General features: G+C 43.2%; 1 protein-coding gene and 1 long non-coding RNA gene across 2 annotated transcripts in view; one reads left to right on the top strand and one right to left on the bottom strand.

Moving 5' to 3' along the window:
* Positions 1-16,937, bottom strand: part of LOC138738904 (uncharacterized) — a 60,564-nt gene extending 43,627 nt beyond the window's left edge. Inside the window, exons 1-2 of the long non-coding RNA XR_011341852.1 lie at positions 16,766-16,937; positions 8,193-8,302 (exon numbers count right to left, since the gene is read on the bottom strand). This is a non-coding gene — a long non-coding RNA (uncharacterized lncRNA). The remainder of the gene's footprint in view (positions 1-8,192; positions 8,303-16,765) is intronic.
* Positions 1-21,333, top strand: part of LOC138738900 (glutamate receptor ionotropic, kainate 1) — a 477,930-nt gene that overhangs the window by 42,652 nt on the left and 413,945 nt on the right. The window lies entirely within an intron of this gene.

The raw sequence follows: 21,333 nt of genomic DNA, 5'->3' as shown, positions 1-21,333 counted from the left end.
GGCACCTGGTTCTTTGGTTCTCTGCCATTCACTGTGATGATGGCTGATCTGTCTCAAAGCCATTCACCATTTACTTTACTTCCCTTAAAGTTTAGAAATCTCTGCATTGAACTGACATGTGGTTCCTGAGGAAACATCCTCCCTGCATTTAAGATGATGTGTTTAACATTTCAATAAGTTATCCTCACAAATTCCAGTGAATACGTTCCAAACTTAGCCCACCTCTGCTCGCATTGTTGATAGGCTGCTAAAACTGGCTTTGATCTCTTGGAACATTAGGAGTTGCAAAGATATCTGTGAGGCATATTTAAAAGGATGAATGATATGGAAAGGCAATAAACATTGTGAGGGACTCCACCCACCCCTCATGTAAACTGTTCTCCCTTCTGCCATCTGGTAGGAGGTACTGCAGTACTAGGGCCCATACACCCAGATTGGGCCACGGTTTTTTCCTCCAGGCCATCAGACTCCTGAATTCCTAGAACATTTGTGTATAGAGAATCTTGGTACCATTGACTCTTACAGTATATGTCTTAATATTTAATATTTTATGTGTTTAACTATCTTAACATATTTATGTAAACATGCTCCGTGGTCCTGGAGAAACACTATCTCATGTTTACTGTGCGAGCATGGTATGAATGATAAATAAAGGTGACTTGACTTGAAAGAATAGATGTAAGACTGTAGGTATTCAAGAAAATCTCCAGATGCTGGGGTCTAGTGCAGTACACAAAAATGCTGGAGAAACTCATCAGATTTTGCAGCATCCATAGGAAGTTAAGGATAGTTGAAGTTTCAGGCCTGAGTAGTTCATCAGTACTCCCTCAGTATCTGAAAGGAAGGAATTTTCAGGATTGTCTGAAATAGGCTGGAGAATGAGATTAGCTGCATTGCACTCTCATTGAACTGGAACAGTTTCAGTCAGACCAAATAGCTTGCTTCAGTATGTTACTATAATTCTATGACATACCTTCTCAAGATTCAAGATTTCTTCTGCTTGCCATAAGGCAAAGAGTCGGCATTAGCATCACCAGATGCCCTTTACAGTACAAGAGAAAGAGAAGCAAAAGAAAGTCCCTTCAGAGTCAATGGGTGTCCATGGATTTGCCTCAAAAGCACCCACAGCCTCTGCAGCTGCACAGGCTCCTGTTCAGTCCATTACCAATCTGAGCTCCAGGTCCAAACCATGATAAGGAAGCCTTTAGCACTTGAGGAGCCCTTCTTGCCCTGAGAACCCCCTTGAATCCCAGATCTGATACCTGGTTCACATGATCCTGTTTTCAGGAGCCCCAGTCTGTGTGGGTTCTCCAACCGCAAGTTGCCACAGACTATGTGGGTCCCTCAGCCACTGAGCTGCTTGCATGTCTGCCTCCATGGACACAGTCCTGTAGGGTAATCTCCTCTGCTTTTCCTTCTCAATGGGAATATTCTCACCATTTCTGGTGCCCCGCACTGGTCCATTGCTCCCTGGAGTCTGCACCCCTTGTGCAGAAACACCGTCAGCTCCTCCTACAGGCCATTTAATGCCTGTCCAGAGTCACCAGCATTAGCACTGAGTGGTTGAACCCTTTGGAGCAGTGCTGTGTCTCCACTTTTATTTACAGGACAGAATCAAAACTGCACTCTGTAGCTCTGAATGTTATCCTCTGAATGGGAGTGGACACTGAATGAAATCCTTGCTTTTTTTACCACTAGATTTGACAGTTCTCAGTGGAGTCATGGCTATTCTCTCATTTTAACATTCCATGACTTTAGATTTCAGATTTATTATCAGAATACATATATGACAAGGCAGAATTACCACTTATTGCAAAAAAACCTGTACACAGTGTAAACTAATAAAGAACTGTGAACAGATAATGAATGTAAAGAAACTGTGCAATACAGAGAGAAAAAAAATCAATAAAATGCATAAGAAAGAGTCCTTAAATGAGTCCCTGATTGAGTTTATTGTTGAGGAGTCTGATGATGGAGGGGTAGCAGCTGTTTCTGAACCTGGTGATGCGAGTCTTATGACACGTATATCTTTTTCCTGTTGGTGAAAATAGTGGGTGTGGGAGTGTGGGTCTTTGATGAATGCTGCTGCTCTCTGATGGCAGCGTTCCCTATAGATCTTCTTAAAGGTGGGGAGAATTTTGCCTGTGATGTCCTGGGCTGTGTCCACTCCCATTTTGAGACCTTTATGCTCAGAGGTATTGGTATTTCCACACCAGACTGTGATGTAGCCAGTCAGCACACATTCCAGCACACATATGTAGAAGTTTACAAGGGTTTCTGGCGTCATACCAAATTTCTGCAAACTCCTGAGGAAGTAGAGGCACTGATGTGCTTTCTTCATGATGCCATTAGTGTGTTGGGTCCAGGAAAGGTCCTCCATGATAGTAACTCCCAATAACTCAAACTTACTTACCCTCTTAACTTTTGATTCCCCCAATGATTAATTGGTTTTCCCTTCCTGAACAATCAGTTCCTTAGTTTTGGTGATATTGAGTGCAAGGTTGTTGTTGGTGCGCTATTCAGCCAGGTTTTCAGTCTCCATCCAATATGCTGACCCATCCCCTTCCTTTATACAACCCACTACTGTGGTATTGTTGGAACATTTGTAGATGGTGTAATTGTCATACCAAATCACACAGTTGTAGGTGTAAAGTGAGTAGAGCAGGGGGCTAAGAACGCAGCCCTGTGGTGCTCTGGTACTGATGGAGATTGTGGAGGAGATGTTCATACCAATCCTCACTGATTGTGGTCTGGAGGTGAGGAAATCCATGATCCAATTATACAGTGGGGTTTTGAGTCCCAGATCTTGGAGTTTGCTGATCAGTTTTGAGGGGATGGCAATGTTAAATGCCGAACTGTAGTCAATAAAGAGCATCCTAATGTATGCATCTTTAGTTCCAGGGCTCTGTGTTGAGTTAGTGAGATGACATCTGCTGTAGACCTGCTGCTGCGATTGGCGAACTGCAACATATCTATGTCGCTGCTCAGACAGGAGCTGATATGCTGATAATTAATGATGTTAAAAGACTATCCATCATCCTACAGTTTGCCAAACCACAATGATTCTCAGTCGTAGTCAAGATTCCTAATTTTGATTTAACATCAATCCATGGCTTTGCCTCTCCAATCACTTGTTACAGATGGAAGAGCTGGGCTCTTCTAATCCTGGCCTCTTGCACATCTATGATTTTAACTGATCCACCATTAGTGTCATGTTTTCAGCTGCCAGACCCACAGCTTTGAAATCTCCTCCTCTCCTTTGCCTTTCTTTCTTCATTTTAGACACTCTTTATTAGTCAAATTTATGTTTGTTTATTTTAATATGGCATCAAACCTAGGTAATCCTACTACTCAGGGCTATGAGATATCTTTTCGTGTGATAAAGCTTTATTTTACCTCAGTGCAAAATTTTGTTCTTCTTGTCACTTGTCATGATCAAGATTTCACCGAGTATGTGTTTCTTTTTTCTTGTTTATTGTCTCTTTGAGTTTCTTAGTGATTGAGGAGAGCCACTTTGACACAAGGTTTGTGTAACAGTTAGTGGAATGTTATTACTGCATGAACCCAGGTTTCAAATCAGTGCTGCCTGTTAGGAGTTTGTACGTTCTATTGTGACTTCCGGTTTCCTTCCACCATCTAAATTGCATGAGGTTGGGAGGTGAATTGGGTGTAATTGCATGGCATGGGTTTCAATGGCCGAAATGTGCTTCCACCTTGCAGTAATATTAAAAAAAACACAACTGACTATTTTTCTGGAAGGATAACATATACTGCTGGCATGTTTATGAAAATATTGGAATATAAATATACTTGAAAGGATTGGACAAAGTAGATATGAATAAAATGTTTCCCTTGGTGGGTGAATCCAGGACAAGAGGGCACAGTCTTAGAATTAGAAGATACCCATTTAAAACCGATGAAGTGAAATTTCTTTAGACAGAGGGTCGTGAATTTGTGGAATTTGTTGCCACATACAGCTGTGGATGCCTGCTCATTGGGGGAGTTTAAGGAGAAGATTGATATCTTATTAGTCTGGGTATCAAGGGATATGGGGAAAAAGGCAGAATTTGGAACAAAATGTGAGAACAGTTCAACTCAGAGTGGAGTTGTGGAGCAGGCTCGATGGCCCCAATGACCTCCTTCTGTTCCTTTATCTTGTGATCTTGATCTAATGGATTCAAATGAAAACTAGGAGTCAAGATATTCAGCAATGTTCATCCTGTTTATGATCTGAACATGACTAAGAAGTATTTCAGTTGAGAAAAAAATATCCAGTTAATGTAACAATGCCTGCACTGCAGAGACAAAATTTAACTCTGTAGTTCCTGTTGTTTCTGTGCCTCAGAATCCAAATCAGTTCCAAAATGGTTTCTGCTCCACATTGTGGTGCATATCATGTGGGACTCCATTCAAGATCCTTTTCCTTGTGATTATCAGTGAAGAGATGGTGGCTCCAAAAAGGAATGTAAAAAAGCAACTGGTGATGACTACAATGGGTCCCATCAGCTTCCTGAATTAATCTTTTGGCTGGAAGGGTAATCTTCCAGGCCATGTAGAGCTGGCATGGTGCCCAAAAGAACAGATCAATGGAGAGCTCAGCCTGACTGAAATTATGTCTTGCTGGTTGTGGGTTGAGGCCAAAATCTTCCCTTTTTATTTGCAAAATAAAGTTGCATGTCAGTTAACATTTGTGGTGATTTTAAAACCTTAACACGGAAGGAGATGAATGTGCCAAATAAAGTTATGAGTGTTGTTTAATAATATACAAGGTTTGGAACCTGTCATCCATGAAAAGTGAAATGGAAAAGAAAGAACTTGGGTAATATTTCAAAACTTTGTTCACATAAACTAATGATTAACGGCTTCTTCCAAAACATTGGGACGTTGTTTCCCCAAGTTAATCAAACTGTATGAGCAACTGCTGAACATACTGAAGAGAATACAAATGGCCTTACTTTTCTCCAGAAATACTCGGCATCTGAAAGGCACTGAAAATAATCTGAATGATCAAGGATATCATTTTCAATTTAGGTCTTGTCAACCAACAGTATAGTGAGTGCTGCACTTTAAACAAGACAGATATTTTCCACAATGCTCTATGAATATCAAAAGGATTGAACTGTCCTGTAAAATGTAGTTTGTTATCCTTGACTTGAAGTTATTATTAATTGTGTTGCACATTTATTATTTCAGATCAATTTTAGGTATGGTGCTTGTGATGTTTCTTTTATTACAATAAAGAAACTTGGGTTCTTTTTAAAACAACTACTGGTGGATTTATTAACTAAGCAAACAGCACTAAGGACAGAACTTACATATGCTGACCTCATTGGGAGGCATCCATCTTGAATCTACCAATGATACAACAGCATTCCCAAGATGTAACATTCCACAGTTGCTGCACTCTGTCTCTGACTTCTCCTGGTGGTAGCACTCTATCACTACATCCCATTTTCTTGAGATGTTTAATCAAACATGACACATTAATACAGTATTCTTTCCATTTAAAGTTCAACACAAACATAACATGAACATCAGCAACACAAACTTTTAAGTGTGCAGTTCTTCAAACAGGTCTCACACTGGCAACCATCCTGTCAATGCTAGCGTTTATCCCTGGCAATAAGCAGGCATTTCTGCCCCTCCACTTGGATTTTTCAATTTCAGGGTGCCCCTCATTCATCCTTTTCAGCATCTTGTTGCAGTGATTGAGAATGACAATTCTGCTCTGACTGAGGAGAAGCCCATTGACAATACTCAGCTCTGATGTTGTAGTATGGCTGACATTCACCTATAGGCCATTCTTCATTCAGATTCTTGATGACCTTCTGTAGAACTGTGTCCTTTTCTGTTTCAGCTGCGATTTGCTTGGATTTCATGTTAGATACGGGATGAGATTCAGTGACCAGATTCACATGGAGATTCACATCTGTCTCAGTGGAGCTCTCACTGTGCGCTTCACTCTGTGTCGTTGCCCTGGATAATGCATCAGCTAACACAATAAGTTTCCCTGATGCGTACACCAATTAAAAGTCATAATGTTGTAGCTTCATCATCAGTCTTTGGATTTGCAGTGACATTTCACTGAAATTTTACTTGATTATTGTTATTAATGGCTTGTGGTCTGTCTCTGCAAGAATGTTGATAGACCATATGCATAACTGTGGAATTTCTCAAATCTATAGGCCAGACCTAGACACTCTTTCTCGATCTGTGCATATCAACATTTAGATGTTGTCATCGTCCTTGATGCCTATCCTAATGGCTTCCAATCTTCTCCCACAGCCTGAAGTAGTACGACACTTATTCCATCTTTTGAAGCATCCATGGATATTTTCGTCCTTCTGGATGCATCAAAGGAGGACAAAAGAACTGGTTCTGTTGTTAGAGTTGTCTTCAGTCTTCCCCATTCTTTTTTGTAGTTGTCTGTCCACTTGAATTCACATTTGTCCTGTAACAACTTCCTTCGGTTTTGGAAGATAGGTATGGTATAAATTTACCAATGAAATTGATCATTCCCAGCATTCTCAATGTGCCTTTTTTGGCAGTGGGTCTGGGCATCTCTAAAATTGCTTTCACTTTGCTCTGGTCTGGCTCTACACCTGCCTCTGACAGTTTATCTCCCAGAAAGGTGATTTCCTTCACACCAAACTGACATTTTTCTCTCTTTAACTTTAATTCATATTTCTGAATGCATTGTAGCACTTTGATGAGCCTTTCATTGTATTGTTTTTATTTGGATTCCCATAGGATCATGTAATCTATATACACATGTACCTTATTTAGTCCTTCTATGATGTGCTCCATTCTCCTGTGGAACTCTTCTGGATCTGAGGAAATTCCAAAATGCATCCTCAGACACGAGTATCAGCCATACGATGTATTAAATGTACAATATTTTGTGCCATCATCATGCAGTTTTATTTTCCAGAAGCTATGGGATGCATTTAATTTAGTGAAAAACTTTGCACCGGCCATGTCACTTGTAATTTCATCCCTGGTTGGAATCTGATACTGTTTCCTCTTTATATTGGCATTCAAGTCTTTTGGGTCCATGCACACACATAGGTCACTGTTCTTTTTGACACACACCATTGAATTCACCCATTCTGTGGGGCTCCTCTACTTTCTTGATGAACCCTAGTGCTATTATTTGGTTGAGTTCCTGCTTGAGCTTTTCTTTTAGTGGCACTGGTACCCACCTCAGGAAATGTCCTCTTATAGGTGAATGGTAGAACTCCAAACCCCTTGAAGATGTCTGGAAATTGATCCAGTATTTCCTCTACACTGTCACTGTTAATATGATACACCCTCTTGACTAGGTTTGAGTTTTCACATGCTTTGTCACCAACAGTGAATAATATCCATCTGGGACTAATGTGAACCTGAGGTGGTTCTCTTTATTTTTTAACTTACAACAGGATTTGCATGGATTTATCACTATCTTCATTGCCCTGATGTCACACTCACAGATCAAATTGATCTTTGCCCTGTGTCTAACTTGCATGCATTTGTATGCAATGACAGTCCATTCGTCCTGTTTAACCCTGTTTAATGTCTCTTCACTTTTTTGTTTTCTATGTCTCATTTTGTTAGTGTGTTTGTGTGTCCAGATACAGTGGCTATGACCATGCCTTCATTTTCACTGGCTTTTATGCTATCACCAATTTTTTGTGTGTGGTGCAGAGCTAATTCACTGTCATGGTATATCTTCATAGCTCCTACCAAGGTAAGCTCTGTCTCTCACAGAAACCTCTCTCTCACGTTCTTAACAATAATCCTGAACCCAATTTGATCATGGATCATTGAATCTTGCAGCAAATCAAAATTGCATGTCCTTGCTTTTAGTTTTATGTTTCTTAAAAAAATTATCAAAGCCCTCTCCCTGCATCTGTGTGTGCGAGCGAAATGCGTACCTCTGGAAGGTTTCATTTTTCTTTGGTGAACAAATTTACTCTGACCTTCTTCCTCGGCAAAAACAAATGTGTTGAAAACTTCGAGTGCTTGAGGTCCTGCCATGGTAAGTAACAGTGCAATCTTCCGTGTATGTGGTTTGCTTTTGATTCCAATCACTTGCAGGTAAAGTATAAACCTTTGCTTAAACAATCTTCACAATAATTGCAGTCCAATTTAAAATGTTAGGAGTTTTTAAACTCTCCATATTTTCTCAGCTGATATCAACTGATACTCACTATGCACACTGGGTTTTTGTTTCTTTCACTCCTGTACATAGCAGAACTTGGCTATTTTTTCCACTCTTCGATATTTCTTCCACTCTTGGTATTATGTGATGTTTCTTTTACTGCAATAAAAAAAACTTGGGCTCTTTTAAAAATAACTAGATTTATTATCTAAACAAACAGCACTAAGGACAGAACTTGCACATGCAGACCTCATGGGAAAGCATCCATTTTTTAAAAATATTTTGTTGATAATTTTTTAAACTCAGTGTTAACAATCCATATTAATTCATAAAAATAGCAACCTACAGCATTTTCCAATTATATACAAGCTTCACCATTGAGGGAAGGCATCCTTCTTGAATCTACCCAAGATAGAACAGCATTCCCAAGATGCAACATTCCCCAGATGCTGCACACTCTGACTCCAACTCCTCCTGGCGGTAACATCACAGTGCTCTCTATTATTCCATAGGCATTTACAAACTGAGGCTGCTTGGATCCATGTATCCTACCCATGTAGTTGGCCCCTGCAATCCCTTATAGACTGGACTCTAAATTGCCCAGTCGAACAACAACCGGGCAATTTAATGGTACTCCTGCCCCTTTGGTGCCATGGTGAATAACATGTCACGCATTCACCGTATCACCAGAGGCCTCGTATGGAATACCCCGTTCCCTGTGTTGGCCTCCAAAAGGTAAGTGGCCGAAGAGGGCGCAGAATCGGGGTGGAGGTGGGATGCTGATGGGGCTGTGGCAATTGCAGAGTTGGAACGCTGTTGGGGCCGGGGGTGAATGTGGAATTGGGGATTGGGGTGGATCATTGGGGTTGGGGGGGGTGGGAAACACTGTCAGGCCAGCGGGGAGCAGAGTGGGCTGATGGGGAATGGAATTAGGGCAGGAACAATGGCCATCCTTCTTACCCATAAACTCTCATGCTGCTGTAACTGCTCTGAGATGGTTTGCCTACCCATGCATTTTTTAAAAACTCTTCCCACTAATTGGCCTGTACACGAGTAGAAAACCTGCCAAATTGATAGGTTAAACATGTTTAAACCCCTCATGATTACATCCCCATTGTGGGGGATTCTAATGGTACAATGAGAATTTGCCACTTTGATTTCAACGGTTCAATAAGACAGCTCATAATCTTAATTTTACAATAAATCATCAATGAACATTTAAATCCAAGTTGGTGCAGACAGCAGTGACCAAATGCCATAAATGAATGTAAAAATAATTCTGTCTCTCTCTGCCTTCATTTAAAGAAAACCAACACCTCTGACACAAGCAAAAATATCCTATGTTAGTTAAGGTAGCACACCAAGGACCTTTCTATTTCCTTTAGACATTATCTCCTCAGCTCTATGAAGAGGGTAGTGAATGCTGGGAATTTAGCACCCATTTAATCTCTGCAATGCATCCAAAAGGTCAGTGATCTCACTGGAATTGGCAAAGTGTTGGGCACTACCAGTTGCCTCAATAATCACAAGGACAAAGACTGAGGGGAACGATAGGCTTTATTGTACAAAAGACTTGAGCTGGCCCGAATGCAAGCTAGGGAAATGCAGGGAAGGAAGAGGTGGCTCAACCTTTATGGCCTATGATACAGAGGAGGAGAGTGTCATCAGGGGGCAGGCCAGCCCGTGCCTTTTCTGGCTAATGTCTACATACAATCCATACCATTACATTCACCCCTTCATTTAAACAGAACCCCCCCCCCTTCTCTGAGGTGGGACCCACAGATTAAAAAAAAATTTCTTGTCTAACTCGAGGTTCAGGTGCACCGGCGACTTCCTCCTTCTGCAGGACCAATGGGGTGCATGTGTGTTCGGGAGGGAAAGCTGTCCCGGGGGTCGGGGGGGGACAGTCTGGGTCTGGGTGATGATTGAGGGCTCCTGAGAGGAAGGGGGTTTGATGTCTTCCAGGGGACCGACTCCTGAAGAGGAGAGCCGGACAATTCAGCCTCAAGTATTGGGTTCCCATGTGGGGTGGTCTGCTCCATGGGGTGGTTGGTGCCGGGCAGGGCAGTTTCGGGATCTCCGGCCCTTGCCAGTTTTAGGATAGGCACAGTGTTCTCGTGGCCATAGGGGTATCTCACAAACGCATATTGAGGGTTGGCATGTATGAGGTGTACCGCTTCCATCAGTGGATCCGTCTTATGGCCCCTTGCGTGTCTCCGTAGTAGGACCGGCCCTGGGGTTGTCAGGCAAGGAGGAATGGAGGAACCATTTGCTGATCTCCTGGGGAAAGCAAACAAGTGTTCATGTGGGGTGGTGTTAATTGTGGTGCACAGGAATGATCGGATGGCTTGGAGCGCTTCAGGCAAAACGTCCTGCCAGTGAGATACTGCCATGTTTTTGGACTTAACGGCCAGGAACACAGCCTTCCAGATGGTGGCGTTCTCCCTTTCCACCTGGCCATTACCCCTGGGGTTATTGCTGGTGGCTATGCCTCTGGCCAGGAAGTACTGTCACAGTTTCTCACTCATGAACGAGGACCCCTGATCACTATGGATATAATTGGGGTATCAGAGCAGGGTGAAGATGCTATGCAGTGCCTTGATTACTGTCACCGAGGTCATATCCGGGCAGGGAATAGCAAGGGGGGAACCTGGAGAACTCGTCCACCACCGTTAGGAAGTAGGCTTTCCTATTTTCTGTGGCTGGAGGGCCCTTGAAATCGTCACTGAGCCATTCAAAAAGGCATGTGGCCTTAATAAGATGTGCCTTTTTGGGTCGGTAGAACTGCGGCTTACATTCAGCACAGATCTGGCAGCATCTAGTCATGGACCTGACGTCCTCAACAGAGTACGGAATGTTCCGAGTTTTGATAAAGTGGTACAACCTTGTGGCTCTGAGGTGGCACAGACTATCATGGAGGGCCTGGAGGTGGTCGAGATGTGCACTGGGGCACGTCCCCTGGGATAAGGCATCTGAGGGATCGTTGAGTTTACCTGGTCGGTACAAGATGTCGTAATTATAGGTGGAGAGCTCGATCCTCCACCTAAGAATCTTGTTATTTTTGATTTTACCCTGATATTTAGTATTAAACATGAAGGGCATGGCCCTCTGGTCTGTCAGCAGGGTAAACCGTTTACCGGCCAGGTAATGCCACCATTGGCGCACCACCTCAACACTCGCTTGTGCCTTCTTCTCGACCGAGGAGTGCCATTCCTCAGGACCGTGCAGGGTGTGGGAGAAAAATGCTACTGGCCTGCCTGCCTGGTTAAGAGTGGCAGCCGTGTGAAATCAGAGGCATCGCTCTCCACCTGAAAAGGGATGGACTCGTCCACGGCGTGCATCGTGGCCTTTGCGATATCCCCTCGGATCTGATAGAATGCAGTTTGGGCTTCCGCCGATATTGGGAAGGTTGTGGACTTAAGCAGGGGGTGGGCCTTATCAGTGTAATTGGGCACCCATTGTACATAATAGGGAAACAGCCCCAGGCACCTCTTCAATGCCTTTCGGGTGTTTGGGACTGGGAGCTCCATAAGAGGTCGCATGCTGTTGGGGTCCAGGGCAATGACACCATGTGCCATGATGCATCCGAGAAGGGCTAGGCGATCTGTATTGAACACGCAGTTGCCCTTATTGTACGTCAAGTTGAGAGACTTGGCCATACATAAGAACTTTGCGAGGTTCGCATCATGGTCCTGCTGGTCATGGCCGCAGATGGTGACATTGTCAAGGTGTAGGAACGTCACCCTCAGCTTGTGTTCCTCCACCATCCAATCCATAACCCTCTGAAAAGCAGAGACACCATTAGTAACACTGAAAGGCACCCGCAGGAAGTGAAAAAGTTTGCCGTCGGCCTCGAAGCCTGTATAGAGCCGGTCGCTCGGGCAAAGGAGGAGTTGATGATAAGCCGACTTGAGGTCAGTGGTTGAAAAGACCGTATTGTGAGACCTTGTTGACCAAGTCGGCTATCCATGGTAGAGGGTACACATCCAACTGGGTGAAGCGGTTGATGGTTTGCCTGTAGTCAATCACCATCCAGGGCTTGTCTGCCCCTCTGACCATGAGGACCACCCTCCAGGGGCTGGAGCTAGGGGCTATGATCCCCTCTGTCAAGAGTTGCTGAACCTCGGCCCAGATGAACGCCATATCCTCAGTGCTGTAGCGCCTGCTCTTGATGGCGATTGGTTTACAGTACGGGGTGTGGTTCACAAATAGTGATGGAGGGGCCACCCGCAGGGTGGTGAGGCTGCAGGTTGGTGCTGGAGGCTGGGAGCTTGGTTGGGGGGGGGGGTGGTCTATAAGCTGTGGGTTGCAAATGGTGAGCGGTGGTTGGGGGCCCCGACCAGCCCCCAACCACCATCGTCACACTCCTGAACTGACTCTAGAAGTAGAGGTCCAGGAGGATCGGTGAGCAGAGCTGGGGCATGACCAACAACAAATGTCATTATAACATTCTCCCCCCCACCCCCCCACTGTCAGAGATGCCACACAATGTGATAGTACAGATTATATGACCAATGTGTACATACATACAGATGGTAGTGTAGGATGACTGTGATTGGCTGAGAATGTAGCCGCACCTACTGGCAGGTCTTAAAGGATTGCTCCTAGCCAGACCAGGTCATCTGGACTGGTCGACCTACTTGTGATATGCTCCAGTCTTTTAGTTAATACAATTTTATTAACTAAAATAAATTTTGAAAGGATGGAGCATATGCTACGTCTGAAACGCCTCGAAATCAACCTACAGTCAGCTACAGCCTTGAATGACTTTAAGCACTGGGTGAGATGCTTCAAAACATACTTACAGCTCTCTGATCCTGCCGTGATAGAGGACAGCTGTCGAGTACTAATATTGATGACTATAGTGTCCCTGAGAGTCTACCAGAGTGTCCAGGACACGACCACTTATGCTGCAGCCATGAAGGTGCTGAAAGGGCTCTATGACCGACCAGTGAACATGGTCTATGCTCAGTACAAACTTGTTACAAGGAGGCAACAGCCCAGTGAGTCCTTTAAAGCTTATATTCAGGCACTAAGGGCAATGGGCAGGGACTGTGCCTGCACAGACAGAACTGCTGTGGAGACCACAGACGATCTCATTCGGGATGCCTATGTGGCCAGGGTTCGATCGAATGAGGTGAGGCAGCGCCTGCTAGAGCACGGAGGAGAAAAGCTAGAGGACGTGATCCAGATTGCAGAGACGATGAAGGCTGCGGTCTTAAATATGGACATGTACTCTCGGGGCTGGACCCCACACTCTGATGTGAGTAGGATGTCCTCCCTCTACCCTACTACTGCCGCTATGCTGACTGATGCAACCCCAACTCCTAGCCAGACCAGGTCATTCTGGACGTTGACCTACTTGTGATATGCTCCAATCTTTTAGTTAATAAAAGCCTTGGTTTGGATCAACAAGTCTTTGGTTCTTTTGACATGCATTACACATTGTACCCCCAGATACAAGTCCGCTGGTCTTTCACCACCATCAACACTGATCTGATCATCGGTCAAATGGGGGTCGAGAGTCAACGGGCCACCTTGGGATGGATAAAACTTTCAGTCCACTATCGAAGAGGCAGTTCGACTTGTGTCCATTCACCTTGATCTGCACCATGGAGTTTGTGATCGGGTGTGGGCTGGCTTGGTTCAAGGTGATTGATGCCAGGATGGGTGCCTTGTCTTCATCATCGGTGGAGAGGCCCGATGTCCAAGATGGCGGCCTCCATGTTGACCACACTGCCACTGCGGGTAAAGCAGGTGGAAGTGGTGTTGTCAGGGGTGGAAGTGACATCGACGAGGACTACCGCTGCGTAGAGGATGGGAGCAGCAGAGAGTAAGATGGTGCCCTCCTTACTGTGCGCACAGCTTGCCCCAGAAGCTCCTCAGCAATACACGCCACGCTGCTTTGGGATGGTGCTCTGGATCTGCAGACTCGTTAATAATGGCCCTTTTTCCCGCAGCCCGAGCATGTAGCTCCTTTCGTGGGGCAGAGACGTCGTAGGTGTCTTGCCTACCCACAGCAGTAGCATCTTGTGGATCCCAGCACCACTGAAGCTGCAGTTGGGTCAGCCGCCCCCGACGCCAACTCCCAGGATGGCGGCCCTTGTGGCGGCGCGTACTGGATAGGCCCGCTTCTTCCTGGGATCGACTCCACTTGGCACTGAGCCGACTCTAAAGTCCTGGCCAGTTGGATCGCCCGTTTCAATGGGAGTTGATCCTCCTCGAGGAGAAGTTGTCAGATATAGTCCAACCTCAACCCCGACACACAAGCGTCCTGGACTAGGTCTTGCACGCTCTGGGCCCCCGGCACAGGGACTGTGGGGTTCCCCAAACAGCCTTTTCCCAGTGTGATCAGGGCTCGGACGAATTCTTCTACCGACTCACCAGGCTGCTGTTTTCTAGACGGCAAGAGGTAGTGGGAGAAGACCTCGTTGATTTTGGACGTATAGTGCCCGTAGCTCAGCCATCGCCTCGGTGTAGGTCGTGCAGCTTCTGATGGCCTGGAAAGCCCTCTGGCCATCTCTTGCCTGTAGAACCTTCAGCCTCTTCTCATCCGAGTCGATCACTCCAGCAGCGGTCTCAAGAAAGTTGTTAAAACAACTGGTCCACTGTTCAAAGAGTTCCGATGCACCCGATACTTGGGGATCCACCTCTAGCCGATCGGGGTGCAGCAACTTCTCCATTACCGGTGACATTAAAATTTTATGTACAATAAATTGTTGGGCACTACCAATTGCCCTAATAATCGCAAGGACAAAGATTGAGGGGAATGATAGGCTTTATTGTACATAAGACTTGAGCTGCCCCCGATGCAAGCTAGGGAAGGGAGAGGTGGCTCAACCTTTATGGCCTAGGCCACAGGGGAGGAGTCTAGGGGAGAGTATCATCAGGGGCGGGCCAGCCTGTGCCTTTACTGGCCAATGACTATATACAATCCATACCATTACACAAGGTCAGATCCTTTCTCATATAAACCCAGTTCACATCTTCACAATATTCTCTTCCATTGTGGCAGTGCCACAATGCCTCATTCAGTCATGTAGTCCTTATTTTCCAATATCTCCCACAAGGAATATTTGATCATAACAGACTCCTCAATAAAACTCCACAGAATGCTATTGTGTACTTACTTTGTTTTAGCAGAATGAGCCAAAGTGGAATGTGAGGCAGGAAACTATCACCAGAAAAACCATAGAGCACTACAGCACAGAAGCAGGCCCTTTGGCCCACTTAGTCTGTCCCAAACTATTTTTCTATCTAGTCCCAATGACCTGCACTAAGCCCTCCTGTCCATTTACTGTATCTATCCATTTTTTTCTTAAATGTCAAAATTCATGACTTCAGCTGGCAGCTCATTCCACACTCTCAAAACTCTCTGCATGAAGAAGTTTCCCCAAATGTTTCCTTTAAACATTTCTCCTTTCACATATAACCATTGTCCTCTGGTTCTTGTCTCACCTAACTCAATGGAAAAAATCTGCTTGCATTTATCCTATCTATACCTCTCATAACTTTATGTACCTCTATCAAATCTCCCCTCATTCTTCTATGCTCCAGGGAATACATTCCTAACCTGTTTAACCTTTCCCTGTAACTTCGTTCCTCAAGCCCCAGAAATATTTTTTGTCAATCTCTGCACTCATTTAATCTTATTGATATCTTTCCTGTAGTTAGCAGACCAAAGTTGCACACATTAATCTAAATTTGGTCTCACCAATTTCACCATAACGTATCAGCTCCTCTCCTCGATACTTCGATTTATGAGGGCCAACTTGCCAAAAGCTCTCTTTACAACCCATCTACCTGTGATATCACTTTCAGGGAGTTATGTATCTGTATTCCTTTGTTTGACTGCACTCTTCAGTGCTCTATCATTTACCGTGTATGTCCTACCTTGGTTTGACCTCCCAAAGGACAATAAGAAGCTGAATTCTTTGAATTGCTGTTTCTCTCCATTAGGGAAAACATACTGTAATTCTGCTTCTAATTTTGAATTTTGACTTTTGTTCCTTATCCAGTTTGAAATAAATACATCATCTAATTGGTGTGTTTTCTTCTTGGAAAGTTTAGTCTTTTATGAAACTAAGAACACTGGATTGGCTTCCAATGTTATTGAAATACCATTTGGGAAATTGCACGTTTTACACAGATTAGAATTTTTAATCAATCTATGTGCTTCATTGGTTTATGATTCCTCATTCTCAAGTTTTGTTTTTGAAGTTCATATTTGTTGTCAGAGTACATGCATGACATCACATACAACCTTGAGATTCTTTTTCCTGCAGGCCACGCTGAATTTCTACTTACCGATAGAGCAAAAAACTATACTTACCCTATCGACCTCTTATCCCCCATTGATCACTGGATTGCACATCTCTCATTTTCCATTTCTAAAGTCCACAATCAGGTTCTTGATTTTGGTAACATTGAGTGTGAGGAAGTTAGTCTACCATTCAGAGAAATTTTCAATCTCCCCTTTTTACGCAACCCATTACTGTGGTATTATCAGCAAATTTGTAAATGGTGTTGTGGTACTAAGCCATAGGTGTAAAGCGAGTAGAGCAGAGGACTAAGAATGCACCCCTCTGGCACTGATGGAAATTGCGAAGGAGATACTCTTACCAATCCTCACTGACTGTGGTCTGGAGATGAGGAAATCCAGAATCCAATTACATAGTGGGGTGTTGAATCCGAGGTTCTGGAGTTTGCTGATCAGTTTTGAACAGATGATGTGTTTAAATGCCCAAGTGTAGTTGATAAAGAACACGTCTTTGCTGTCCAGGTATTCAGGAGCCTTGTGTAGAGCCAGTGAAATGGCATCTGATGTAGACCTGTTGCCGTGGTAGGCAAATTGGAATGGATCCATGTCACAAGCAGTCTATGTCAGCTTCATTTATGATGTGCTGCCTCATCGTTTGGTTAGCAATCCTCAACAGAGCAGAAAATCTTCCTGAATCTCCCAAAGCAATAATGCGATGCACGCTCATTTATCATGATTCTACTTTCTGACATAAGCTGTTTCCTTTTTTTGTTTGTTTTACATACAGGCCTATCTGTCTTTGTACTTAAGTAACTGCCTCCTGTTGAAATGTCTGTAAATTCATCTTGCTGTGTGGATCTATCTAGTTTTCCTTCGATTGTATCAATAGCCACTTATACATTGTCCCTTCAGAAAGACACTTTTCTACAATATGATGTTCTGTGCATTACCACACAACCACTCTACCACAATGTAATGTTTTACATCATCAACAATACTATGTATAGTGGCTTATGCAGGATTGAACTGAGATATAAACTTGGATGTTTCATGCACATTGAAACTTTAGATAGATGGTTTGCAGGGCAGCCCAACAAATGAAAGATGCCTGACAATCAATTTGATGTGTGGCATGTTTGACGACACCATTAACACATTGGCCCATGGAAACTTGATGAAGAAACACTGCAGGCTACGTTTAGGAAAGTAGATTCTAATTGATAAAGTAAGCTTCATAGTGCATTTCTTAAATAAATACAGTTCATCTGATTTTTTTGGGGGGAAATGATATAAATGAATGAGAAGAATGAAAGGAACCACAATGGTTTCGATTTCTGATCATCATATGGTGTGTTTTTTTTTTGAAAGTGGCTATTTTCTTAAATGCTGCAATTCTTTCCTCAACTCTCACTACATCATCCACCAGTTCAAATTGATTATTATTTGACTGTACATGTACAACCAGTGTTTCTCTGGACCATGATGTACATACATATATTTAAAGATATTATTTAAAATAAATATATATAAATGTTTTGGAATTATGCACCATTGCAACCACAGCCTCAAGTGCAGCACTGAAGAATTGCAGAGCCAGTCAATCCTGACATTTCTCATAATGATTTATCCCCAACCTGTTCTGTAACTTGTTTGTTGTTGACAGTTCCTAATATAAGAACAGTAGGTCACATCAGGATATCACACAGATTAGTTTACAGTTCACTTGTAAGCAAATAAATTGTATTTATTTTTTCCAAAAAAAGCATAAAAGTTCTCCTTGTATAGGTGTTACGTCACAGACCAGCAGCAATATAAATTGTTATTTTTAAAATAAGATTTTTATTATTAATTACAAATAATATAATACCAATAGGCTTGTGTGTGATATACCCAAAACCATTATAGCTTGGGCACTATTCTGGAAAGTTATTCCGAAGTGTCAGTTTTAGAAATCCAGTGTTGACATGAAGACTCTTAAACTGAGGCAAAGAAGTGATAATGAATGAGGTGGGTGAGACTTAGTGACAGACTTCCAAAGGCTTGTCGAGATAGTTCCCTAGCTCATGTCCCTTCAGATGAGCGGTGGTCACAGCTTCCTTTTCCCTTCATAGAGGAAATGAAATGAGTGACTTTCACAGTACTTCCAGAACCCAGATGTGGGTCAGTTGTGAGAGTATTTAGAGGTGGCTTGGGATGAACTGCTAAAGTAGCTTGCACACAAACACATTTTAAAGCCCAGAATATTTGCAGGACTTTTGCAGAATGCTTTTTGCTGAGGAGCAACAAAGTAGCAACACTCAGCAGCTTGCCTGGGAGAGTATAGGCACTCTCAGGTGGCCAATTGCCCCGCATGTAAAGCCACATGTTTAGGCAATATGTGGCTGTTTTGAGGCCACCTGAATGTGCAGGAGGTGCTCTTAAGGTGAGCTACATAACCCTCCTCTGAGAGGGATAATCAGCTCAGCTCAGTGGCTCCCCCAGCCACCTGAATGCAGCTGGCTGAAAGCGGATATTAAAGGGTCAGGCTGCTGATCACAGCTGACACTGGGCAGGAGCCGGAGTGTGCTCAGAGCCGCATCCTGTGCAGCTGTGTCCTTCAGGTGGCCAGCTTTGCGCTTTAAACGCTGCCACCTGAATGGCAATTTAAAGGGCCAGTTCTGCTTCTTCAGCATAGAATGCACCTGAAAAAGCCTTATGTGATTTTTGCAGGGAGACTCAGAACAGTTTTGCTCTCAGAGAGGGAGGGAGTGAAACTGAGAGGAGAGACACAGAAATCAGTTCCAGAGGGACAAACTGGCAAACTTTGGAAGGCTGCCTGGTCAAAGGAGGAGATTGGTGGTCTGAAAGGTGACCTGAAAGAAAGAGGATCATCTGGAGAACCCTGAAGGGGGAAGGTTTCGTTAGCAAGACTGATTGAGAAGAAATCAGTTGTGGATATCCTGGAAAAGGAATCTCTCTCTGAAAATCAACAAGAACCCTCCTAAGTGGTAACCATTTGCCTGTTAAACACCAAAGACTGTTAATACTAACTTCTGTACACAGTACAATAATTGCCTGCAACCAGTGAGATTTGAATGTGAACCAAAGAAATTTTCTAATCTTAAATATACATAACACACACCCGTGCTTAGTTTTAGAGGGGGAGGGGGGGGGTGGAATTAAGTAGTTAAATAGGTTAAGTAATAAGTTAAAGTTGAATTCTGTTTTCTTGTTCAAATATAATTAAAAACTAATTTTGTTTAAGTAACCCTGTTTTGTGGTGCATATCTATTGCTACTGGTTTTGGGGGGTCCTCTGGACTCTGTTACACAGTCCAAAATGACCAGAACAATGGTTACAATCCAAATACAGTATTTCTCCTGCTTCCAATATCCAAATACTGGTCAGTCAAAGGGACCTTTCCTTTAGTCACTGTGGGATTTAATAATTCCCTTTCAAAATAACTTTTCGTTTGGTCACGGTGTAATACACTAATTCTCCTTCAAAATGACCTTTCCTTTGGCCATGAAGGGAATTAAAAATTCTCCTGAAAGGAGAATTTGACCATTACCACACAACCACTCTACCACAATGCTCCTTAAGATGGCTGCTGTTCAAAGTGCTGTTCCTTTAACAACGGCTGCTGTTCCTTTACGTGTTTATCTCATGTACTCTTCCCACCTGTGTCCTCTTCAAAAGTAGCAAAGTTGGTACATGCTGTACAAATTCTTCCCACTCAGTTCTCTCCACAGTTGTGAATGGTCACATCTTACACTAGCCCTTGAAGTGACAGTCCCACTAAAATGAAATGCCTTGTAATATAGGGAGTGCATTTGAAAATCATTCCTGGAGACAAACAAATTGGCACACCTCCTGAGTTCTGCACTGTTTTGGAGTAGGTTTCTAAACACATGAATATTTGAAGATAATTATGTGGAACACTAATCACCAAAAAGTAAAATAATTGTGTTGGAGAAAATATTCAGTCAGATAAGTGAATTCAAAATTAGTGTAGTTTCTGCATGTCAGTAATAATTGAAATGTCAAGACTTACGAATTTTACTTTGGAGATAAGTCAAGAGTTCAAGTCTCACTTGGGCACACTGGAATTGATACTGACAGCTCAGTGGAGTATCCTTGTGGCCAGAGTTATGTCTTCAATAATGAGGGTTTCAGCGATGTTGCAAAAAGGGCTGTGAAATAGAATTTGTTGTCAAAGGACACTGATCTCTTCATGAAATGAGGTCATGAAGCAGCTGCAAGTCCCTGAGGTCCGGGAACTAATGAGAGCACATATGGGGTTGGAAATACCATGGTAAATGTAAGAACCTTTCTGTGCTAGTTAATCTTTTGCTGCAAGCATAGTAAGTTGATTTGTATTGCACACGTGGAGAATTTAAATAAAATTTTAAAAATGCAATATCCAGTGATACAATATATGTGGAGAACGGTATAGGGATATCAATTGGTGATTGTTTTACAAAAGACCAGGGATTTCAGGCATTAATTAGAACAAGTGATTTTGGATGCTGTTTGGTCTGCATTGTTTTGCATTTCAGACTTCCAGCATTTTGCTTTGGTCTTCCCATTTTTAGGTTCATATTGATAGCACAGGAGTTATTTTGGACATTTGAAGTATGGGACAATAGAAGTTCCAACAAAACTCTTCACAGCTTATATGCAAAAATCCCAAGCACCAAGCAAATTTGATAAAGGGACAGTTAAATCTTGTAGATGTAAACTGTTTTATGTTACAAAAGAGCAGGCATTTAATCATAGCTGCTTCCTTTATACTACTTCTAGTGGTATATAGATCAAGTGGAAAACCTAATTTCACATTTCATATTGTTGACAATATTGGTTTTGACCCTACTGATCTGCAGGCTTACGGCGTCGATTGGCCTCCAAGCATGATTTGTAGAAAGAGGAATGGATTTATTCTGCAAGCCAT

This window comes from Narcine bancroftii, chromosome 7 (genome assembly GCF_036971445.1).
Source record: "Narcine bancroftii isolate sNarBan1 chromosome 7, sNarBan1.hap1, whole genome shotgun sequence".
In the NCBI taxonomy this organism is placed as follows: domain Eukaryota; kingdom Metazoa; phylum Chordata; class Chondrichthyes; order Torpediniformes; family Narcinidae; genus Narcine; species Narcine bancroftii.
The sequence above is the reverse complement of the archived record's forward strand: the minus strand, read 5'-3'. Positions and strand labels throughout refer to the sequence as shown.